This window comes from Oculina patagonica, chromosome 5 (genome assembly GCF_052425735.1).
Source record: "Oculina patagonica isolate OP01 chromosome 5, crgOcupat, whole genome shotgun sequence".
Classification (NCBI taxonomy): Eukaryota; Metazoa; Cnidaria; class Anthozoa; order Scleractinia; family Oculinidae; genus Oculina; species Oculina patagonica.
The window spans coordinates 29,030,327-29,052,932 of NC_135762.1; the positions used below are offsets into that span (position 1 = coordinate 29,030,327).

Consider the following 22,606-nt stretch of genomic DNA (forward strand, 5'->3'; position numbering starts at 1 on the left):
TATTGCAGTTTTAAGCGTGACCAATGTTTACTGTGCAACACATAGTAAAAACACGGCGGAGGTCGGTTTAGATTCCAACTCTTGTGAAGCTTAATTGGGCTGGATTTTGGCTTATCGGAGCACACTCACGGAGTGAAACATACTCAACTGCTGTAAGTTGCTGTACAATCGACCAGAATCTACTTTACTGCTCGAATAGGACGTCCTTGCATCACATAATGGTAGCTATCTCATACGTGATTGAAACATATATATACATACAGCGGATGGTGATTCTTCGCAAGTATGTCTGAATACCTAGGCACGTCCTGCGGAACCAGGCGTTTATGACAATAGAATCCTACAGTTTGTTTTTTTTCAGACGGGAAGCACGAACTATATTTTAATATTCCACGCGACACGTACGACACGCTTACTTTTACAACAAAGGGTCATACAAATATCATATCCCCGCTTATAATTATGTATTATCAACGTTATCTATAATTGCTTCAGAAAGCTTTCGGTGAACTTTGCCACACTAGCACGCTGACATATTCATATAAAGTAGAATATTTATTGCGCTTTCATTATTTCAAATCAAAGATCATGGCCACAACGAGAATAGCAGTACCTTACTTCATCATTGCTACTGTTTTCTTACTCCAGCCACGAGATTCCTCAGGTAAGCTCGATATATTCGATAATTTAAAAATTAGGGTTTTTAAATAGAATAAATATTTCACTCTCTTGTAATAGTCTAGTAGTCAGTGTTAATCGGACTGCACACGAACTTTCTGCCAATTGTTTCAGATCGTAGTGGAAATGCGATTGGCGTAAATATAACTTGTCTTAATCTTTTAACTGTTTTTTTCGTATATACATCCCCACCAGATAACTCTTGGAATCCCCCGGGGGGGGGGGGGGTACTCCGGACTATACATGACGGAGATGATCGAAGGATTTTTTTGGGTTTGAAATTTTTGATTCCGGGATCTTTTTGGGTTGGAAAATTTGGCAAGTATTTTTTGGGGTGACTTAGATTTAAATATGGATTTTTTGGGTTTTAAAGACCAACTTAAGTGCCTTACAAGGCGCGGCCTTGACGTATTTTTGCGAATATAGTACAAACAAACGTGTTTGAAATAAATGTGTTTTGCTGTTGTTTAAATGGTGTCGCTTAACAATGCATGTGTCAGACATGTGGTATTTTAAAAACTGGTAACACAATAGCCTGCAAAGTGTCCCATGGTGTATCCAGGCTCTATCGTCACTGGAATTCCCTTTTGCTGTAGTGAATATTTGAATTTTTCGCTTGTGATCACTGAGGTAATTCAACAAGTGATTTTTTGGGTAGTGTTGAAAGACTTAAGGTTTTTTTGGGTTCTGATTTTTGCCTCCATTCTATCATTCCCGTCATTTACAATCTGGAGTACCCCCCCCCCCGGGAGGGGGGGGCATTGGATTAAGGATAATACATGAAATATAAAAGTTCAAATGTGGCCTTGGTTAAATCTTTAGCCCACTTAATTTGACATTCAAGATATGAGATCTCGAGTCGTTCAGATAAATTTTAACCGTTTTATTTTCGGTAGGCACACAAGCTTCCGGTGCAGATATGAGTCTTCTACATTATTTTTATAAACATGTACATCAGTTGTTTCCCTTCGTTGCATTTTTAGACAATACGCGCGTACGCAAACTAGCCGTACAGCCTGCTTTCCACAATTTGACTTGTAATGATTAAGATTTCCTCTGTCATTTCCTCTGTGAAAATCTTGTGATATGAGATAAGTGTAGACAGTTACCATAAGTAACTTCACACAATGCTTGTACATCCTTTACTTGTTTTCAAATGAGCTCAAAATTATTTAATTTTTAGTCTTTTTACCTTTTTTTATAACCATCAGGTTGCTCCACACCAGAGCTTGGCATGGTAAAAGGCACTATTCCTGATAGTGACATCACAGCATCATCGGCATTGAATGCTGGTTCATCTGCTTTTCATGCAAGATTAGGAAACACTAAAGCATGGATTCCCGGTTCAAATGATAAACATCCATGGATTCAAGTGAATCTAAAGTATACGAGAAATATGACTGCCGTTGCTACACAGGGCTTCCAGGGTTCTTTTGTTAAATGGTATTATGTGAGCTATGGTGACGATGGAAAAAACTGGAAGAATTATACTGTTCAAGGAACTATAAAGGTACTTTTAAAAAGTACAGTGTACCGTAACCAGGAAAAGAAAGAAAAAGTGTCACTCTGCAGCATGCAAAGAAGTGTATGTCTGATAGCCCGGGAGCTAGATTTATAAGACTTAGTGCATTTTGCAGTCAGGCTAGTGGATATTATCCGTCACTTGCACGATGGGCAAGCGGAAATTTCTGCCCGGGAAAATTTTTGAAGAAACTAACGCTTATATTATATATAAGGAATTTTAGGCTAGTAAAAATGACTTTTGGGCCAGTACGTCCTGGCTATAGCTTGGGCAAAGGGCGAGCTGGAAAATTTAATTTCTTTGCTCCCTGATCTGTAAAGCTTGCTGTACACAATCATGTCTCTACAATGCAATATTCTGTTAGTACAACCTACAGCTGCACATGTACTGTACATACATGTATATCCGATTACTTATTTTCACGAAAATGGAACAGGCATATTTTGCGGGACTTAATATTTCATGATTTGTCCAAAAACAAAAAATATGTTTAAGACATAAAAATACTAACATTTAAAACCTTTAAAATGAATTTTCGCTGGTATTTAGCTTCTTAATTTAAGCCATTTTTTGAAAATCGCGTAAATTAAGTCCTGCGAAAACAAGTAACAATAAGGTATTTGCCGATCTTCAGAGAGGTTACACACTAAACGAATACAAAAAAAAAATTAGATCTAGTGGATGATTACAAGACATTTGCTCTCAGATCTTACAGACTAGCACTAGGAATTACTTTAAATTAGATAGCCATCATCAGCACCAAGACTACGTTCATTAGACCATATAATATACTATGCAATGTACATGTAATATGTACATACACATATATACTAAATGTAATAACAACAAGGCATATTTTGAACAACGTTGACCAGCATCTTCAGAAAATTTCGCTCTGACATGCATGTCGTATCTACATGTAACCTTTCCAACTGTGAACTGTGTATACAAATCTGAAATGTATAATTATTGTTTCTGTACAAGGCCTTATTAAAAATAACTTAATTATAATTATTTTTCTGTAGACGTTCCAAGCCAATGTTGATGATACTGGTTCCAAGACAGTTGTGTTCAACCCTTCAGTCTTAGCGCAGTACATAAGGTTGCACCCTACAAACTGCTCTAACCAGTGTGCACTCCGATTTGAACTTTATGGCTGTAATTTAACTACAGGTAGGACAAGGGATGCATGTTTATGTATGATGAAGTATTATTTTTCGGTTCATTTGCAGCTGATGCCATATTTTTGGATGGCAGCCAATGAAGATTTTAGATCAGTATTATATACCACAATTTTTTTATACAGCAGCGATCGTGTAGTGTGATGTGTCTTACTATGGTCAGCCAACAAACTTTTTTTATTAGTGTGTGCTCTTGTAATATTATTATTTGTTTGAGGAACATGCCTCCCTGCAAAGTTGAATATGATAAAATAGATACTTATACCTGTAGATACTTGTTACATCGTTTTTTTTTTCAACAAAACGCAGTGAAAACCTAAAATATTACAAGGAGGCACTTGTAAAAGTGTTTGTTGTGTTGTCTAGGTCTTTTAGACTTTAATAATGGTATTTTAAAAAAATAATATATATTTCACTCAAAAGACATTTTTAATGTTTTTTTGTTAGGCTTGCCTGGTCAACCATCTATACCCACTGCAGATTCAATTTTAAACGCATGAGATTACCATATCATGGACTGCACCCAGTAAAGTTGGCGATGGAATCACAGGATACAATGTTCAGTGGCAAGTTGTTGGAAAATTATTAACAAAAAAACAAAAAGTGGTAAAAGGGAGCACATCCGCAAGACTTGTTGTAACACCATACACTGAGTACGATATCCAAGTGAGGGCCTACAATGGGAAAGGAGATGGCCCTTGGTCTGCGTCGCTGAAAGTGAGGTCTAAAGAATCTGGTAAGTGAAGATCACACGAATGACTGAGAAGGAGCAATCTACATGTATGTGTACATCGTAATATTATATTATGTAGCTGGTGGGAGAAGTGTTGTTGTACATGCTATGTGACTATGGGAGGTGTGGTGGCCTGATGATCAGTGTACTGGACTTGGAATAGAACAGTCTGGGTTCTATCCATGGATGGGGTCATTGTGTTGGTTGGTGGGTCTCTCCACCCAGGTGTATTAAGTGGGTACCAGTGAATGAAATGCTGGGTCTGGGTAACCCTGGGATCGACTAGCATCCCAACCAGGTTAAGTAGAATTTTTCCTGATTGCTTCATGCTACTGAAACCAGGATAACCTCCTGCCTGATGGGCCACTAGGCTCAAACACAGACTAAGCCTTTACATGTACCTGGGTTATGTGACTGTAATTTGTCTTGTAATTGTGAGTGCTACATGTATGAGATCCTCACAGAGTGTAATACACCTGTCCATGTAAACATTGGCACTACAGTATAAGCCAATACCTCTCTCCTCACTTTGCTCTCTCAGGGCCAAATCAAAACAATCAAACAAACAAAAACTTAGCTTGCTCTTTGAACAAGTAGCCATCAAATTTTTTCTTGTCCATGGTACTTGTATAATTGCCTTAGTTTACTTTCAATAGGCAGATGACTGTGTCTGGACCCTTTCTTGTTAGACAAGTGGGCATGGAAAGTTACATTGTACTTACCCACCAGGAAAAGCTGCTTGTCATTGATGGCTGGGCAGGACTTTTTCCGAGCCCAGCTGTTCCAACATGTAGTCTTTTATAAAAACAGTAATAAAGAAGTTCATGGACATTGTTATGAATTTCAGATGCTCAAGAAACTGGCAAGGTTGCAAAGGAGGATGAAACATTCTTTTTGTGAGATGGAGAAAAGGGGTGGAATGGGTGCTAAAAAGGAAAGATAATGGGGAAATTTTTGGATGGGTTATTAACCTTACATTTTCTAGTTATAAAAATTAATGTATTATTGTAAATAACAGCTGTTCATGTTTGTTTTTTCATAGTTCCTTCTGCTTCTCCTGGAAACTTCAAATTGGATTCCAGCTCCTCTCTTTCATTGGATGTATCATGGGATGCCATTCCTCCCGAGCAACAGCAAGGAGTTCTTTTGGGTTACCATGTCTACTACAAGTTACAAGGAATTGCAACAGAGCTTAAAAAAAGTGTTGAGCCAAAGCAGTTGACGTACAAACTAACAGGACTTGAACATAAAATTTATGTTGTCAGAGTTGCTGGATACACCGCTGTTGGTGTTGGTATATCAACCACAACGCTGTCAAAGATTCCAAATGAAGGAGGTCGGGGGAGCACGGCTTTACATTAATTTTTAATTCAATTAATTATCTATCAATTGTTTTTTTTTTTCTATTACTGGTAGTTTATGTTCTTATTTGGTAAATACATGTACTTTCATATCAAACTGTTGTTTACACTTGTTGCCCGCGCGAGCAATGTTGCTAGGAACATTTTAAATGGAATGAAATGATGCCGTGTTAAGTCACTGTGTCTGTTTGTACTGACTGATATGAGTACTGAACTCGGTGTGGGTACTCGTAAAAAAAAGGTGCGTCAGGGAGGATCATTCTTGGGCACTAGACTCGGGCAGTGAGTGGAACAACCTTTGATGTGACTGTTTCATTTTAAAATGTGAAGTTACATGTATAATATATATGATAAGTGCAAATGCGGCCTTACACTACTGAAGACCTGAAAAAAATTTTCAGGCTCTGAGCGGGAGTCGAACCCACGACCTTTGCGTTGCCAGTGCAATGCTCTACCACTGAGCTATCAAAGCCACATGAGAGCGGTCGTATATGGGTAATCCCTTTATGGTGGACATGATACTCGGCCCAAGTATATGTGAAATAAATGAATGTGTGTCCAGCAGTAGCAGTGAAATATATATATGATAAGTGCAAATGCGGCCTTACACTACTGAAGACCTGAAAAAAATTTTCAGGCTCTGAGCGGGAGTCGAACCCACGACCTTTGCGTTGCCAGTGCAATGCTCTACCACTGAGCTATCAAAGCCACATGAGAGCGGTCGTATATGGGTAATCCCTTTATGGTGGACATGATACTCGGCCCAAGTATATGTGAAATAAATGAATGTGTGTCCAGCAGTAGCAGTGAAATATATATATGATAAGTGCAAATGCGGCCTTACACTACTGAAGACCTGAAAAAAATTTTCAGGCTCTGAGCGGGAGTCGAACCCACGACCTTTGCGTTGCCAGTGCAATGCTCTACCACTGAGCTATCAAAGCCACATGAGAGCGGTCGTATATTTTTTTTCAGGTCTTCAGTAGTGTAAGGCCGCATTTGCACTTATCATATATATATTTCACTGCTACTGCTGTACACACATTCATTTATTTCACATATACTTGGGCCGAGTATCATGTCCACCATAAAGGGATTACCCATATACGACCGCTCTCATGTGGCTTTGATAGCTCAGTGGTAGAGCATTGCACTGGCAACGCAAAGGTCGTGGGTTCGACTCCCGCTCAGAGCCTGAAAATTTTTTTTCAGGTCTTCAGTAGTGTAAGGCCGCATTTGCACTTATCATATATATATTTCACTGCTACTGCTGGACACACATTCATTTATTTACATGTATAATATTATTGTAGGCATGTAACGCGTGCAAAGGGCTATGATGATATACTCATGCTCTCTGCATGCGTCACCTGCCTATGATAATAATAAATTGTTGTGTGGCAAAATAGATATGTAATGTGTGCAAAAGAGCTGTGCAGCAAGATACTCTGCTGACGCCAGCGTACTGTTATTTTGTTACAATTCCCCGAAGTGGAGGTAAATAGTACTTTGCTAATTACCTCCTAATTAACCAATCAGCACGCGCGATAAGCAATACTCACTTGTGTGGTTTATACTAATTATAATTATTGCGTGATATTATAGGCATGTGATTGATTGATTGATTTAGGTTCTTATATAGCGCATTTACAAAGATCAATGCGCTTCACAATTATAATTATGGGATGAGTCCGGACATAATGCGTTTTTTGTAGTTTTAAATGAATGACAAAATGTAAAATGAGTGACAATTTTTTTTTTGTAGATTAAAATGAATGACAAAATTTGTACTGCACAGTTAATATTTCTGTTGATCAGGACTGTCATGAACGGCCATAACCCTTAACACTTGGGCTGAGTTCGCCCAATGTTAGGGGTGAAGCTGTCAATTGCTGTCATGTTTCACTTTATACAGAGTGAAATGCTACAGGTGATAACTTCAATGTAACGGCTGCTTAAAAACTTAAAGACAGCCCTGTTGATTATTTTCAGCTCCAACAGCTCCTAGAAGCTTCAAGCTTGTTGTGGAGTCATCCAAATCAATCAGGGCCTCGTGGCAAGTGCCTCAAAAGCTAAATGGCGTTTTCAAACGTTATGTAGTGATGTATGGCAAAGCAAGGGACAAACTAGATGGGAGGATATATACACAAAGAACATCATATTTACTGTATCCCCTGGAAGAATTTAAAGAATATTTTATCCAAGTCTATGCAGAAACAGTTGTTTCAGGAGCTTCCTCTAATATCGAGCAGGCTAAGACATTTGAAGATGGTAAATTGTTTGTTGTTGGTTTTTATTTCTGATTATTGTGATCTGTTACAATTCTCAAACTTTCTTTTACACCACGTAACTCCTTTGCATGTTTGAAAGTCGACATTTACTTCACAAAATAATATGCTGTACATGCGTGGAAAGGGCGGGGGGTGAGAAGAGGGGATACAAGGATGAAACAAAAGAACTCACATTCAGTGATCGATGAATAAATATTAATTTATTATATATTACCTTTTTGTTTTGTTTTTTGTATAAACCTGGGAGCAAAGTTAGAATAACAACTTTTTGCAAAAAAAAAAAATTCCTATGCATACCCTTGCCCTGAATTATCTTTTTTATACACCCCTGGAACATTAGGGCTTTTCACTAAGTATAATTATAATTAATTTAGTTTTTTGGTCTTCTCTGTAGTCTGAAGTGTATAATCTGTAAACTGAACCTTTATTAATGGTTTACTTTGTTCGTTTGACAAAACTTGTAGCTCCTAGTGCTCCTCCTGTCATAAATCCACCAGAGACCAAAGCAGAAGATGCTCACACGATACGAGTCAAGTGGCATGAAATAAAGAAGGAGAATCAAAACGGTATCATACTGGGATACTTTGTGTATTACAACGAGAGAGGCGACCTTAAAACTTACAGCCAGCAGACAACTGTAACAAACACCATCATCACTGGATTAAAACCATTTACAGAGTACTGCATCAAACTGAAAAGCTTCACAAAGAAGGGAGCCTCGCCAACAGGAAGGTGTTTCTTTGTTAAAACCTTCGAATCAGGTATTCAATTACAATCAAAGTCTCCTTCGAGCCACCTTATGGTATGTGGTAATTATTCGATGAAGATTTGCCCCTTTTTCGAACTAAAAAGTGTTCCATTTGTAAGGTGTTTTAGTTATTTCGCAATGATCCGGGGACCACGCTAATAACTTTCTGTTTAAATATATACAGTAAGTAGTTGCTCATTTGTGACTGATTAGCAGAGCCCACCTCGTTTCCAGGGACTCCCCCAGCCTCCAGTTCTTGCTCGGGGGGGGGGGGGGGGGGGGGGGAGACCCTGGGAACGAGGTTATAGTACATAGCCATCGTGTGAGAGAATCATGTCGCGGAGAGAAATGAGGGATTAGTCATAGTCTAGCTTTTTGATCATGGACGAAGATTAATCATTTTTTTCGTAGTTACAAGTCTGTGCAAAGTGTCACCTATATGAAAACTGCAAAAAGTCTGTCCTAAGTGTACCATAGTCCATAGCCTGTCCTTGGCGTTTACATAGAGTGGGGTGCAGCGTGCAGAATGGCGAGTGGTAAAAATGCATTTCTTTTCACACTGGTTTTTCTTTCTACCACACTAAACACAATATTGAAAAAGACTACTATTTCCAACATTATTATTTGAAATTATTAATGAAAGCTGTTTTGGTCAGTGCCTTGTGTCACTGTTATTTTTAGAAGAATTTGGTCCAGAAACAAAAGGGGTAAAGTGAACTTATAAAATAATATAAACCTGATTGAAACTGCTTTTGTTGTTACATGGCAATGTGACATTAACAACATGATAGAGGGCCGGTAGACTAATAAAGGTATGATTGTTGGGTTGTTGAGAGAGATGACAGGAATAAACTTATTCTAACCTTTACTGTGAATTATAAACATGTTGCTATTTTTACTTGACATGATTTCTTCTATTACAGGATTTGATAACTAATTATAACGTAACACGAGATAACTAGGCTGTGAAATTCTTCATTATTCAATTCATTTATATTTTTTTATTTAAGGTTGCCAGAACTCCTTATCTTTAGCAATATATTTATATATGTAATTCTGTAATTTAATTTAATGATAAGGAAATAAAGAGGATGTTGTTGTACATGAATTACAAAAAGTAACATTTTAAGCAAAAATGGAACAGCTCCTCATAACAAAACAATGAATGTCATTTAGTTCCTTTCGGTCTCAAGGTTAAACTCATTAAACTTAGTTTTAGTGAATTAGTTTTTTTACTTGAATTCTGCTAAACTGAATTTTAGAAACAATCTATCATCGAACTGGAACAGCTAGGCAACTTAACTTCTAATAAGTCTACAGAATTAACATTGTTATTTTTTTTCGGTCCGGAGGCGAAACTATAAACTTAACTTCGTTAAAGTAGTTCTACTCGAAATTTTGCTAAAAGTTAATTTCAGAAACAATCTGTCTTTGCACATTGAACTAGAACAGCTGGGCAACTCAATTCCTGACGACAAAATTATCGACATCAGTCAATTTAATTGACAATGTTAGTTTCTTTCGGTTCCAAGGTGAAACTACAAACTTAGCTTGACTGAATTACTTCTACATGAAATTCTGCTAAAACTTTAATAAGTTCAGAAACAATCTGTCATCGCACATCGTACTTCTAACTGGAACAGCTAGGTAACAAACTCCTCATAACAAAACTATCGACTTCAGACAATGCAATTGATAATGATAGTTTCTTTCGGCACGAGGTGAAATTATAAACTTAGCTTCGTTAAAGTAGTTCTACAATCAGTTCAGTGAAAGTTAATTTCAGAAACAATTTGTGATTGCACATTGTACTTCAGTTTCCAATTTTCTAGCATGAGCAGTTTCTTAGTAATCTCACCTTCTCCAATTGAGTTAATACCACCATCAAGGATTCCGATTGTCGTCAAAACGTCCTTCCTAATCAATAAGCTAATGTAACATTTTGTCCATCTTCTTCGGCAGCCGCAATCGTTGCCACTATGCTTCGTTCGCATTGGGAAAGTCGCATTTTTCACTCGAGCATTCTTGAGCACATTTTCTGTTGGTTCTTGAGGTCTTCAAAAGAGTATTTTGATCAAAGATGTAGCGAAAGGAACAAAAATCCGCCTTGTCGGGCTCGACACAACAGGCGCCATTTTGAAAACATGTACACTGTAGTGCCACTTTTGCTCCACCCCCTCCCCCCACATATATGAACATTAGACAATGGCACGACTATGTGGACAAAACAAAACCTAGTACGGGAGAGAGGGGAAACCGTGTTTAATTCACTTTTAATGCGGATTAATGCATACATTAATTGTTTAACGGGAATGGAGTGACCACAGGCAGACCACCCTATGTGTTCGTAGTTAATTATTGTTGTTGACATGAGACGAACAAAAGAAATTTTGAAATCGATAAGGGCTACTGAAATAAAGCTTTAGAAATAAAATATCTAAACTACATTTCGCTCTAAATATCTCAATAAAGTTTAATGAAATGTTTATCGACTCATGTGTCGTATTTTTTCGCCTGCGCGGGCCGTTTTAAGCGCTTTTTTAACTGATTTAGCCGGCCGAAGGCCGATAAGAGAAGAAAGAGGAGACAAGGCTTGCAAGTCGGCGGCCGACAGAAGCGACCTCCTCCACTTCAAACCGGAATTAACGCCAAACTAATGAAAAACTCACCTATCTGACGACGGCTGTCGATCGGTGAGTTGTTGCTCTATCTCTTCGCCGAATTTTAGCTTCATCCCTCCAACATTTTCCGAGAAAATCCATGCTGAAATCATGCAAACGGCTTTCTGACTATGATCGGTGCTCGACATAGCGACCAGGGAAATTCCAAACAGGCCGGCCGTTTCAAATTAACCAATCAGCGCTTGGTTGAAGTTCAGCGGAAGTGTCAAAACCCCTGTGCGGGGCAGGGTTGGGGTTTTGAACCGCGGCCGGCTGCCGCGGGAAGCCAAGCGCTGATTGGTTAATTTGAAACGGCCGGCCTGTTTGGAATTTCCCCTGGTCGCTATGTCGTGCACCGATCATAGTCAGAAAGCCGTTTGCATGATTTCAGCATGGATTTTCTCGGAAAATGTTGGAGGGATGAAGCTAAAATTCGGCGAAGAGATAGAGCAACAACTCACCGATCGACAGCCGTCGTCAGATAGGTGAGTTTTTCATTAGTTTGGCGTTAATTCCGGTTTGGAGTGGAGGAGGTCGCTTCTGTCGGCCGCCGACTTGCAAGCCTTGTCTCCTCTTTCTTCTCTTATCGGCCTTCGGCCGGCTAAATCAGTTAAAAAAGCGCTTAAAACGGCCCGCGCAGGCGAAAAAATATGACACATGAGTCGATAAACATTTCATTAAACTTTATTGAGATATTTAGAGCGAAATGTAGTTTAGATAATTTATTTCTAAAGCTTTATTTCAGTAGCCCTTATCGATTTCAAAATTTCTTTTGTTCGTCTCATGTCAACAACAATAATTAACTACGAACACATAGGGTGGTCTGCCTGTGACTATACCTTATGATACCATAAGGTAATCAAAGAGGTCTATGACCTACTCGTGAATGCGTTAGATATATTTGAATCGTTCCTTTGAACAGTATAGTATCGATGGAAAATATTCATTATAGGGATTAATAATAATAATCAACTTTATTTAAAGAGGGTGAACATATAACAGGACGCTTAGGTATAAGAATTACTTTTTCATCTATTTGTAATTGCTTAGCAAACCGATGGCGCAGTGGTACAGCTCTGCGTTCCAAAGCGGGTGACCCGGGATCGACCCTCGTACCTTGGCTAATATTCTTTTTTCCTCCTTATTTTTTTTCCACGGATATTATATACATATCTGTCTTGTATAAAGTTTCGATACTCTTTTACTGATTATCCTATAATAAATCGTGCCGTGCTCAAACCTTCCAGTCTTTTAATAACACATACATAAAGTCACTTGTCATCGTTTCCGAATGTTCGCGATTATTATATGCGAAAAGGCAATATTTCATCGTTTGGGAATCGATTGTTTCTCATTTACAGGGGTGAAGTATTTTCTACACTTATTTCTTTGAAATGATACCTTTGCAAAGCTGTATTTTTATTCACAGCCGAGGGAAACGAAATTTAGAAAGCTAAGCGCCTGTGAGCATACCTAATTTGCATAATGTTAACAACGATGGATGGAAGGATGGACGGAAGGATGGACGGATGGCTTCCCCCACTATACTCGTTCATTATGCATTCACGAGTAAAAAGGACTAATTCAAAGTTCTCACGTACTTTGTTTAAAACTAGTCCTGATGCATTTTTTTTTGTGAGTAAAGCTAATTAATTTTTCATATTAAACGTTTTTTCACCAAGAGGCAAAGTGTAACTTGGAGTAGCCAATTGTTTTGCTCAAGAAAAATCTCAAACGATAATAATTAACTAAATATACATACATAAATACATGATATGTATAAGCAGTTTTCATGGTTATGTGCGCTTGTTCCTGTTTGCATTGTACCTTTGGTAATTTGCCCAAAGTGGCAGGTAATATATGTACAGTGCACGTGAAGTTTCCAACATTCTCTTTATTTAGATTGTAATGAATCTTTGGCTACAATTGATTTTAGTTTCAAGAAAGCACAACCAGCATATACCATACATATACTACTTTTTATACCATGCCATAAAAAATACAGCCAATCAGAATACAGGAAAACCGTTGTATATTCGCCAGTATTCAACCCAACCTTCCTACCCTGCACTACGATCTTATTTTCATCGAAATTTAGTAAGCGTATTTTCTATGGCATCGTGTACCGAAAGCGTTGCATAACTAAACACTGAGGATGGCTAGGATGAAAATGAATTACAACTTGTAATTCCTCGCGTCTTAAAAAAAATCGATATTTATTGCCGTGGTTTGAAGTCCCGTTGCCTTTGGTGTTGTTTTAGGCCCAAGTCATCCACGATATGTCCAAGTTCGAGCCTTGTCTTCAGTTTCAATTCATGTGAGGTGGACGGAACCAGAACGTCCAAATGGATATATACAAGAATATATCATCTCTTACGGAACAAGCAAGGACTATCAGCCGAACGAGAAAACAGTGACAGCAGGGACAAGGGAACGAATCTTAGATGGTCTGAACAAGTTCACCACTTACTTCATCAAAGTCAGGGGCAAAACTTCAAAGATGGGGAATGCTTCTAAAATATTAAATGCAACAACGTATGAGGACAGTAAGTAAAGCCTGTATTCCAGCTAAGGGAGCTGTATTCTGATTATGGGCTGGCTCCCTAATAACTTCATTCATTGCAGTATATTCGGAGGCAACAAAACTTATTCTGTGGCAGAGTGGTACTTAACAGTGTTTAGAGAGTCATGATGTTCTTGTCATGACCAATTACCGTGCGGCAGTGCTCTTAAAAACAAGTAAACTTCATCAAATGGAAATACTTTGTAATACAATCCTTTTTTAACGCATTTGTTTGGTAAGTGCACACACACGTTCAAGTTTGCCTTGGGCTTATGATCAGAATTTTACAATATTTTCTCACCTTGAAAGTTGACTTGAGAAGACATCATGTCCTTTATACACGTTTGACGCACTTCTGAACTAACTTTCAAAACTTTCGAACTACCGCGATTTAGCATTTTGTGTGTGTTTAGATGAAAGCTTGTTTAAGTGCGTGAAACGTGTATAAAACACGAGATTACTCTTCTCTCTAAGCTGCCTTTTTTATAGAAGTAGCATTTTTAGTAAGCGAGAATTGATAAGTGCCTTGTTTTATGTCTTACCGGGTTTTAATTGCTGTAATAAATTCAATGTTACATCTGTTCTAATACTAGTAGTCCATGTTTGACAAGCACTGTGTGATTTCTCAATCAGGTCCCGGACCTCCCGTGCAATTCCTTAGACAAGTCATATCAGCTATGGATATTCATCTGTCTTGGAAAGATCCTCTTAATTCCAACGGGATTGTAAGGTTTTACTACATCAGGATTTACGACACCAAAACAGGCCGACAAGTGCAAAATCTTGTGAACAAGACTGCAATCAAATCGAATCGTCCGCAGTGGCAACTGATCTCCAACCTGAAGCCTTTTACAAATTACACCTTTACAGTACAGGCTGTCACAATCAAACCTGGAGAGATGGCGAACTTCACAGCAAGGACTGATGAAGGAGGTAAATCCTTTTTTCACCCTTTGATCAAGTGTAACATGTCCAGGTGTCAACTTTGTCACCTCAGTTGCCACCTAGTATTGTATTGTGCATCCTTTCTGCTCATAATTTCACGCGTGATTAGCACGCTCGCATTCAAAGTGGCGGCTTTATTTGGAGCTTGCCAGAGAGGTGTATGTTAATCGTTGTTGTGAACTTAAGAACGAAATTAAGTATTTGTTATCCTGCCCCAGCCAAATTAAGTGTTGTTATTCCCTAAAAAAACCTTTGGTACATAAACATTCCTTTCGCATGAGTTCTTCTCTTGAAAATATTGCAAATGGCAAATTAATTTTGTCAGAATATAAAACATTCCGTATGTTTGTAGTCCCCAGTCAGCCAAGAGATGTCACGGCTAAGCTGATAAATGACGCCATAGTTGTAACTTGGAAAGAACCAGAAGATCATAATGGAATACTATCTAGTTACAAAGTGAGTTCAAGCGCTGCAAGATTTACCCCCCCCCCCGGGGGGGGTACTCCCTTTTACTAGCCTATACGGGGAGGCTCCGCCCAAAAGGGGTACCTTTTTCAGGCTTCAGGTATTTAAAAGGGTAGGGATTTCACAAGTTAAGGTATTTGAAAGGGTAGGAAATTCTGTCATTAAGATATTTAAAAAGGCCTTTAAATTAAATATTTCGAACAGACGCAACTTATGGCTGTATCGTCTTTATTTATTAAGCGCTACATAAAAATGGCAATGTCTGTTGGTATATGAAAGGGGTACCTTTTTTTCTATAAAAGGTACACGAAAGGGGTGCTTTTTTAAGCGCTTTTATTACTTCATTGCTCTCTCTTTGTTTTGTTTTTTCGACCACCGTGTTTTATCTTTGGCAGCTAGCCTTCATCTTTGCTTATCTTTGAGTTGTTGTTGTCGTTTTTTTAAACATCTATAAGTAACAGTTGAGATAATTTGTTAGCATCGCCATTAAATATTTTTTTTTATTCTGAGATTCAACGGCCGTAGCATGGAATGTACTCTCCCCCTCCCCGACTGTGATACACCTAAACGAGGATATTTTCCGTAGTTCATTGACTTCATGAAGTCTTTCCAAGCTAAACAAACCAGAATACCAGATTCTCACCGAAATGAAAATTCAAGCTTTGACTGTCAAAACAATTCATACCTACAATTCTAAGGGGACAGACCATGAACGTAATGACGCTCCTGAAAATATCTAATTGCCGTAACCGTTCATTAGAAGGATGCCTAAAATGCGTGCAATAATAATAATAATAATAATAATAATAATAATAATAATAATAATAATAATAATAATAATAATAATAATAATAAAAGCTTTTATTTATACACGATAAATGTTTTGCAGCATAGCTGATGTGGTCGTGTTTACAAATTACTATTGAATCTAACTAAACCCTTAAATAACAAGTAAAGACTACAAACTAAGCATTCCAAACAAACAAAAATACACAACCTCTAAATCCCTAATACTTTCAAAGCACCCTTGAAACTTGCCAACGATTCTTTAAGGCGGGCCTCGTTATTCAAAGAATTCCATAATGTGGCCCCTTCATAAGTAATCGACTTTTTGAGAAAGTCAGTCTTTGGTCTTGGTACTGACAAGCAATTTTTCCTTCTAAGATTGTAATTAGTCTTCTGCTCCGTCCACAAGTGTTGTAATTGGACCGGAGCACCTCCAGATACACATTTGAAGACAAAACAAAGTACCCTGCGGATGTACATTTGCCTCAATGGTATCCACTTTGCTTGACAATTGGTTTCGGCTCCATTAAATCCTATACCAATTGCAGAACATTTTAGGAGGAGCCACCCACGATGTGAGCACAGTTACAGACAAGACAAAATAATAAGGAAAATAACGTAAATAAATGTAAACCGTTAAATTACGAACTAAGCGCACACGTCAAATAAATTAAGCAAAGCGCGCGCATGATATCACGAGCACAAGACTAGCGCGCGCACTTACATAATAGTGAGATGAAACAGTGCGTGAACAGAGAAACTAGGATTGTTAAAAAGATATAAAAACTACCAACAAGCAAAGGATACTTTATGGTTTTTAACGATGAGCTGCCGATCTTAACTCTCTTATCGAAGCGCCATATTTTTCAATTAATGCGCCGTGGCGTTTTAATAATTTATTAAACGATTTAAGAAGCAATGCTGATTTGAAGCCTTGCTGAAGCAGTTGTGAAGAAAGACATCGGAGTCTCTGTTTGAAGTCCATCTTGGATGTGCAGATCCTGGCATATCTCACCAATTGAGATATATAAACACGATAGGCCGGATTGGCTGGAATGTTGCTGTCCATATGAGGAAAATTTACAATCCGAAATGTAAAGTCATCTCTCTTGTCGTAGACGCTGGTACGGAAGGGTGTGTTGCTTTCTACAAGTATGTCTCATCCCTCTGACTCTTCACTTCTTATTTATAAGTCTCCGTGCTATTTTTTTATTTTCTATTTCAAGGTGTACTGTGAGGGCAGAAGAGACTTCAACAGTTCATTCAGGGTTGACACCCAAGTAGTAGTAGCTGTAAGCTCTCCGCGTACTGTTATAAAAAAGGAAGTGTTGAAGCCTGGTACGAAATACAGTGTGTATGTTAAGGCAACTACAGTGAAAGGAGATGGCGTTCGAAGCGACCTTGTTGCACTTCAAACACCATCAGGAGGTATGCACGAAGGGCTCATTTTCGAGTATGTGATTTTTGTGGTATTGTCATACTACAAATACCATCAAAAGGTATGCGTTAAGGACTGGTTCACTATTTAATGTACTTATTTCTGCTGGACGTTTGATAATGAAAACCTCGTATAAGTAGACGCTATATGCATTACTGACAATCGAACCTCTCCTCGATCAAGGACACCACTATAATGCGGACACTTCCCAATTACGGACAGTTTCCTTGTTTCGAATGTAACCAAAATTCATATCAACTGTACCTCTGTGATACGGAAAACTACATAATACGGACACTTTATCCTAAACCTTTGGTGTCCGTAGAAGTTAGACTGTACCATTTATATGATGACTGGTTATCGCAGGGATTCCAGAAAATAGTCCATACCCACTCCATAAAGGTTATTAGAAATTCAGAAGGGGTAGGGTGTGGGAGAGTCTCAGAAGCCATCCGTTTGTTTAGGAAGGTATGTAGCTGAGCTGGAATTTCCGGATGGGCTGATCAATTGAGATGAAAAAGTCCTTGGGAGGCGGGGGACGGGTGGTGGGTTGTGAATGGATGTTTTCTGCAGCAACAGAATTGGAATAAATTTGAAAAACTGATTGCCAAAGTATTCTTTTATTTAGTGGAGATTGTTCGGTTTCAATTTTAATGTTTATTGTTTATCATTTTTGTTTTGCATGCCTCTTTGTTTTTAGTTAGATTTCCACTGTAGGATACTCACTGTTTTCGTACATTTACCTATTTAATAATTTTTGTTGTTTACATTTTCATTTCAGCGCCCCCTCCGCCACTTCCTCCCCGGTTCGTTAAAGATGATGTCACGCCAACAGCAATTACTGTTTCTCTAACACCATTATCAGATAGCAACGGAAAAATCATGTAAGTCTGCAGGAAATCTTTATTAAAATGATTTTACGTCATAGGCCACCCCCACTCAAACGTTCTCAGGTGCTCCGGGTATCCGAGGGAATATATGCCATTAGGAACCGAAACAATGCTCTTTTCAATGGAAAAACTGAGCCTTTCACAGACTTTCATGACATTCTACAAAGAATCCATAAAATTTACATGCCCAATAAAATCGATTGATTTTACAAAATCTCTGTAGGTCTGCACGTTTACAGACTTGAGAAATATAAACATTTTACAAAAGTGTATATAAGTCTTATAAAATATCTGTAAACTATTGCAAAATTTACAAGGAGAACATTGCATCCACGAAATGGGCCAAAATTTCCAGATGTTTTGTGGGTTTTACAAAATGTCTGTAAGTGTGCACGTTTACAGACATTGAATTTACAAGTAGAGTATTGAGATGTTAAAAAAATACAGTGATTAAAAAAAATTGTAAGTCTGTAAAGGGTTCAGTTTCTGCAGTGTAATTATAGGCGGAAACTCGTGATATCTAATCACTTGATTAATAAAGGCTGGTCGACGCCTTTTAAAGTAACGTTTGTTCGTAACATTTGAACTCTTTAAACCGGGGCTGTTCACAGTATTTACTTTGTCAAAGTCGTTTTCTATTGTTGTCATTTATGCTATTAATGTTACTGCCGTTTCAATTTCCAGTTTTCACCAGCTCATACTAGAGACGTTCGTCCTCGCAAAAGTCACCAAACGAGATACACCCTCTCTACCAGATAAAATTTTTGGCTACAAAGAAGCGCAAGCAAATAGCGATCAATTCTACATCACAGCTCAATTCGACAGAGGTAAACTTCCTGACGAGTTTACTCTTGGCAATGGAAAATTTTACGGTGGTTATGAGAATGCTCCGCTGCAGCCAGGGACGTATTACACCGTGTACTTGAGAGCAGTAACCGAGCATAATGGGGTAAGCATGCATAATTTTGTCGTGTAAGCAAGGAATGTCAGAATTATATCAATCCATCCATAAAATGTCAAAACGCTTGCACGTGATCAGGATACCACGTGTTATACCTACACGAATATCAGTCTTGTCAGGTTCAGTTGAAAGTTAACTGTCCAACAAGGGTTCTACGTTTTTTAGAGCTGTACCATTAGGAAAGTGAATTGTTGCATAGGGAGGGTTGTCACTTTTTCACACAACCAGTTGGATTACAGGAATTTTCTTTTTAACCTTAAAGACCTTGCGATATTGTCGTTTTTTCTTTTGCTTTTTTTCAACAAATAATTACTATGGATTTTAAATTTACGGTGTGTCCTGTTGGCACTCATAATAATGGTACAACTATTTGTAACGCACTCCAGGCATGGTCCGAAAAATTATCCCTTATCTATGTTTTTACTTTGGTCTTTTCTGTCTCTGGAGCCATTTCATTTCTGAGTGGTAGACTATTGACGAATTACAAGGCGTAGCCGCGAACCCTAGTGCCATAAGAGCCCCGCTATCTAGTCAATGGTTGCCTCAAATTCCAAAGTAACGTCACGCTTGAATTTATCTGTCGGAGGGTAACACTTTCTGTAAATTATCATATATTGTTATATTGTATATGATATATTTTATACCGTGACAGTGTGATACGGTTTCCTTTTATCATCTGCATAGAAATGGATATTTGGAAAAGCAGCGGGTTTAAGCCTTCCGTGGACAGGTAACTATTGCATCGGTTATGCTTAAAGTAACGCAACTGGATTTTTTTCAAGGGGTAATACCGCTCAAGTTTGAGAATTAACTACGTCGCCATTAACAATGCTATCGAAAAACGATCACCGCAGAGTATTTTTTTTTTTTGTTATGACCAGTGCTATATAGCCATCGGAGTTGCCATAGTGAGGTATAGTTCATATTATCCCCAAATATTTCGATAACGGTCCCATAAAATTTGTTCGAACTTTGCCAATATCGGGGCGGCTGTGTGTGGTAAAAGCTCCTTTAACGATTTTCGAAAAAAAATATCCTGGTGCAGAGGAATACGAGCGAAAGTAAAAAACGCAATGACGTCAGTCCGTCGTTATGGCAACTCCGATGTAAATATAACACTGGTCATAAAAAAAAATCATCTTTATCTAATACAACTGTGGTGATCGTTTTTCGATAGCATTGGTAATGGCGACGTAGTTAATTATCAAACTTCTCTAGTTGAGCCACCTTAAATCTTTCAGTCAAATCTCAATTGAATTTAAAAGCAATGGGCTATACCCCCTCCCAGTGAAAGTCTGCTTGCTGGTGAGGAATATTAGTATTTTTGTTTTAGTAATGAAAGCCTTTGTATAATCCATTTCATATCAAGTCAGCGGTGAACGAAAAAGCGAGTGAGCAGTATGTCATCTGTATGTATCCGTCTTAGATTTCAGGGTTGTCCTAATAATTACTGACTCCCTAAAATCCCATTGTTTTCTCTCTGCAATCTATCGACGATTGAAGCCATAAACCAAAAAATCAGCGTGGAAGCGACTTAAATCGTCTATATGTACGCAGATGACACAACGGCTTACTGTATAGGAGATACGATAGACATTGCTATTGCGCAGCTAAACAAGATCCTGAAGGATGTATACGCGTGGAACAAATCGTTTAACCTATCAGGAAAGTAATGTTACACCGTGTGCAAGTATTTAACAAAAGCAACACGAGAATAAAAGGTACCTGTCTTAGCTAGTTGATTGCCAGTTATAAATCACAGCGTCATTTTTTTACTTTATTAGGATCATTATTACATTTCTCGATGTCGCCACCAATTCCCTGGAACGGAGCCCAAAATTATTCTGTTGCATGGGTTATAGCTGCATCCGTTGAAGGAGTTCTGCTTCTGGTATTGACCGCGATTATTGTGTTTGGATTTGTACGATGGAGGCAGTCAAAAGCTAAAGGCAAGTAGATTTAAACTTAACTTGTTTAATATGTTAAAACGAAAATAAACAATAATGGACTTTCAGATATATAAGCGCAATCAAGGATAAGTATTTCATGATATATTATTTGATGTTTTTAAACACGTTTTACATGTTAGTGGTCCATCCACTTATTTGTATTGCATTTGTAGTACTTTGGTCTGCTACCCACAATTTTCTAAAATTACCCTGTATATGGGTAGATATATATAAAATGAGGCACATTCAAGTTTGTGTCTAAAGTGAGTATGGATAGTTATATATAAGTATCAGTTAACCAGGCGGCCAAACGAAACAGCTGTTTGGAGATATTTTTAAATTTTGCCTCCCTTTTCATTTTCGTATTTTCTTCTAATGCAAACCAGAGCGGTATTCGGTAAGATCGTCAATTTTGCCTTTAATTTAAAGTTATCGATGGGGGGGCAAATTAAAAAAATTGACAGAAGTTTGAGGACAGACAGTTGCTAATAACAATGTTCTTGCCAATGAATAAATGATTTGCGAAGAAGGGGGCTTGCCGATACGTCCAAAATAACGTATACTATAGTAAGCAGTTTGGAGAAAGGTCTTAAGATTTGGCAAACTGTAATGATAAGTGTCTTTCATAGTGACGATTTTTAAAAGCTTTAAATCTTGATCTATTTAAAGACCATGTAAGGAGAGTCTGAATGGGGTTAACCGACTACCGACAAAGGGCGAAAAATATAACTGACAAACGACAAAATAATTTAATTTTAACTGACTACCGACATGAGGCCCCTCCAATTCATACCGACTAGCGACAAATGGCGAAAAATATAACTAAAAACCGACAAAGTAATAAAATTTTAACTGATTACCGACATGTGCACCCCCCCCCCCCCCCCATGCAGACCCTCTGTAAGCAGTAAATTAGTCGTCGTAAATTTAATCTCTAAATAAGTGTGGTCTAAACACTGGAATTTGCGTAGACTATGTATTTGCTGGCATTACCAACATGATCAAAACGGCTTTATGCAAAAACGTTTCGTGTTTCAAAATATTTTTTAACAAATATTTCAGGTTCAGAGAAAAACGAGGTTTCAGATGAGGAAAATTATGAGAGTGTAGATGCAGTAAATGTTGTGAGACATCCTGGCTCACCCCTAGAAGAAGACACTAATATCGACGGAAGGAACAACAGACATGCAGTTCCGAGTTTGCATGGACAATATACTATGCTTGATAAAAATACAATGCAAGTAAGTAGCTCACAATATGGGAGGCGCGGTGGCCTAATGGTTAGTGCACCGGACTCCGGATCGAGTGGTCCGGGTTCGAGACCTGGCCGGGGTCAATGTCTTGTGTTCTTGGGTAAGACACTTTACTTTCTTATTGCCTCTCTCCACCCAGGTGGGGGGGGGGGGGGGGAGGGGTAGAAATATTCCTTGCTGCT

At 38.2% G+C, this 22,606-nt stretch overlaps 1 pseudogene across 1 annotated transcript in view; it reads left to right on the forward strand.

The window, feature by feature from the left end:
• LOC144654298 (receptor-type tyrosine-protein phosphatase delta-like) overlaps window positions 1–22,606 on the forward strand; it is a 25,586-nt pseudogene continuing 2,980 nt past the window's right edge. The window contains exons 1-16 of the transcript XR_013570892.1: window positions 1–152; window positions 586–664; window positions 1,890–2,188; window positions 3,226–3,373; window positions 3,829–4,117; window positions 5,157–5,450; window positions 7,468–7,746; window positions 8,231–8,527; window positions 13,436–13,720; window positions 14,371–14,670; window positions 15,035–15,138; window positions 17,160–17,361; window positions 18,153–18,255; window positions 18,946–19,210; window positions 19,907–19,952; window positions 21,007–22,412. The product of XR_013570892.1 is annotated as a receptor-type tyrosine-protein phosphatase delta-like (transcript). The remainder of the gene's footprint in view (window positions 153–585; window positions 665–1,889; window positions 2,189–3,225; window positions 3,374–3,828; window positions 4,118–5,156; window positions 5,451–7,467; window positions 7,747–8,230; window positions 8,528–13,435; window positions 13,721–14,370; window positions 14,671–15,034; window positions 15,139–17,159; window positions 17,362–18,152; window positions 18,256–18,945; window positions 19,211–19,906; window positions 19,953–21,006; window positions 22,413–22,606) is intronic.